Here is a 3,537-nt window from a genome sequence, read left to right on the forward strand (position 1 = left end):
GTGTATCTGATTCCTTTATCTTCTGTCCCCAAGCCATCCACTCCTCTCCCTTTCCCCCTGAAGATCTCTCAGCTTCGCAGCCATTAACTGGCAAAACAAAAGTGTGGATAACTGCGCACAGCCGTTGAGATATGAATAGACTGCCTTTTAGAGGTGGCTCCCAAGAAATAACTATTGCAACACCCTCTTTCTGTGGGGATTTTATTCTATCGCATTATTTGTTTATAATATCAGGGCTTTACACAGTTTTCTGGTGTGAAGAGAACAATTTGCTTGAAGTGTCTGCGTGTGATACGTTTTAGGCTAAAAATAACAATCACCGCACGGCAGGATTCTGTTTATTTTGATAGGATTTTTCACTTTTAAGGGGGAGATGTCAGTATTAGTTTGTGTAGGCAGAACTTCCTGGGTTCTGACGAAGTTAAACGGCTGTTGGCAGAGGCTGCGTACATCTGGGAGGTGCTGCAGGTGAGGCACGTCGGGCCCAAGTCATTAGTAAATGCCGTGATGACGCCAAACCTGTCGGGAGAAATAATTTTCTTCATAGTTAAGAAAAAACTATTGGCAAGGTGTAGAAATGATACATATGGCCGCGGCATCTTGTTTTCTTTATCTAAATATTTTACATACTAATTCTTCAGGCAGACGGGATGCGCCAAACAACTGACTTCATACGTTCCGATTTAGTGGAAAATATTTGCCAAACCCTTTACTCTGCCATTTTGAACGGGTATCGACTTTAAACATATTAGCAGTCATTCCTGTGAATCCTAAACACGGAAATATTCAAAGGTCCTTCTTTTTAGAAAATAGTCACTCCTGCATTCCGATACACTTGAACCTTAAGGAATAAAGGGGGGGAGACGGTATTACTAAAACAGTGGTGATTTAACGATCAATTCCTACCATGCAGTTGAGATGGACCGAATCTAATTTTAAGCTATCAAAGCAAGCGAAATCATAAAAGAAATCGTGGACATAAACAACGTTACACAAACACGAAAGGCGCCATGATGGATATGGATTAATTTCACTTATGCATATTAGCGACCACACCGTATATATACATATCCAGATCCAAACATTCACAAAAACAACAACAATAACAATAATAACAACGACAACAACACATATAACACACACACAACATACACAAACAACACGCACAGCACTCTCGCAGACTCACACACACACACACACACACATACACACACACTCACACACACACACACACAAACACACAAACACACACACCACACCACACACACACACACACACACACACACACACACACACACACACACACACACCACACACATACAAGTACACGTACACGTACATGTACACGTACACGTACACATACGCATTCGCATTCGCATACGCATACGCATACGCATACACATACACATACACATACACACACATACACATACACATACACATACACATACACATATACACACACACACATACACACACACACACACACACACACACACACACACACACACACACACACACACACACGAAAGCTCCCACGCAGACATTTTTTTATCCGCATATATAACCTAAGAATATAAAAAAAACGGACACACACAAATGCAGAAGAAATCAGATTCATCTGAATAAGTAGCAAGGCAAATACCTCTGTGTCCATTACCCTTCCTCGCCGCTAGATTAAGCGCGAGAGCGAGCGCAAACACATGCCACGGAGGGGCCGCTTGCACACACGTGGGCTCCCGTGTTATTTATACACCCATCCAGTCACCTCGCTCCTTCCTCTGTCATTAATTACAAAATAAATTGGAAGCATCGCGGCCTGATATCGCTTGTCCTTCCTGCCGGAGATGTGTTGGCATGAGCCAGAGTGCCGCCCACGGTGGTACTTGCGCCCCTGGTGGTGTGACTTGGCACTGAGAAGGGTGTGTGGGCTACTGGTAGGAGGAACGGCCAGGGCGGAATGGCAGCTGTCTGCTTCGGGGCATAACGGCTGAGCCTTTTAATTAGCGGAAGGACCAAATCAAAGCCTTTCATTAGTATTTGGTCAAGAGAGGAAATCAGTTTGTCATTCCTGCTGCATTCGATTCCTGCCAGTGAAAGGGTTTACGGTTCTGTAGATACGCATGTGTTTCTCTTTAGACATTTTTCTTGCTGCATTACACCATAAGAAAGCATGAACCTTGGTATTTCCAAGTGCATGTTGTTTGCCACGTCCGCCCCCATATTGGCACCAGCGGCACCACAGGTGAAATGGGCGCCAGAAGGTCTCGCCCGCCGCCCACACACTCACCCCCACCCACCCCACCCTTGGCAGTCTTTCAGCCTTTCTTAATTTTTAAATGGCGCCTCGCATTTGACATGCCTTGGTATGTCGGCTTCTTTGTCTATCTACCCGTTTGTCTTTAGCCACATTGCTTCCTTGCCGAATGGCTTTGCAACAAGCTCGCGAGGAAACACACAGAAGGCATCCTGTTTTCCGCGTCGTCATGCAGTCGTCATTCACTAGTCATCAATCACATCCCACCTGAATTTTTTTTTAGAGAGGAAGAGTAACAGAGAAAACATGATATAATTATAAATACCTACGCCACTGTGCAGGTTAACTACAGAGCTATTAACGATATTTAATGACTTTTATGGTGGTCTTTCTTAAACAAGATTTTACATGAATGTTCGTAGTGCTATGAAAGAACGACATGCAATGTCAATGATTATTATATTTAAACCAGACATGCTAATTGCACGCAACCCAGACGTGATTAAATGTGGTAATCGGATACGCGAAAACCTTGTCATCAGTTAGAAACAGATATAGAGAGAAACTGGTAAATATCCGAGACGGAAAAAATACCCTTTGGCTTCCTGTGAGTCACAAGGAATGCCACCCATGCCCTGGCGATTATCTTGACAAACAGGAAACGCAAACGGATTTTGCTTTTAATAGGTAGGAGAGTGTAGCATCTGTGACTCTATGCGATGGTCACAAACCAAATTTACAGCATACATAGCGCTACCGTTTGTACAGAAAACAGAGGATGCGGGGAAAAGCTAGAGGGGAGTGACAGAAATATCACCCTCTTTTACTTTCCTGTTAGTCAGCCTTGCTTTGTCATCACTTCCCCTCTCTGCCCTCACCACTTTCCCCTCTTTTCCCCCTCTCTGGGCAACGCCGACCTGACCCACATAAGGTAAAGCCCTCCCCCTGTGTCTATTTCGGCCTACCTGCTCCCTGCTCCCTGCTTCTCCGCCCCCAACTTCCCCCCCGAGTGCCATGTCCGGTATGTCAGGGACGACGTGCTCCTGTAGGGGAAGCCAAAGGGGGGGGGGCAGCACGTGGGGGTCGCGCGAGGGAATGGAAGGGGGCGGAGTCAGGAGCGCGAAGGGGCACGGCGGGAATAGAAATAGATTCTTCAGAATAAGGAATTGGAATATATTTAGATGCATGTCCTACTTCCTGCGTGTTTCCGTACAGATATGCATGAGTGTGTGTGTGTGCGTACATAATATCATATATATATATATATAATATATATATAT

This window comes from Penaeus monodon, chromosome 10 (assembly GCF_015228065.2).
Source record: "Penaeus monodon isolate SGIC_2016 chromosome 10, NSTDA_Pmon_1, whole genome shotgun sequence".
Lineage (NCBI taxonomy): Eukaryota > Metazoa > Arthropoda > Malacostraca > Decapoda > Penaeidae > Penaeus > Penaeus monodon.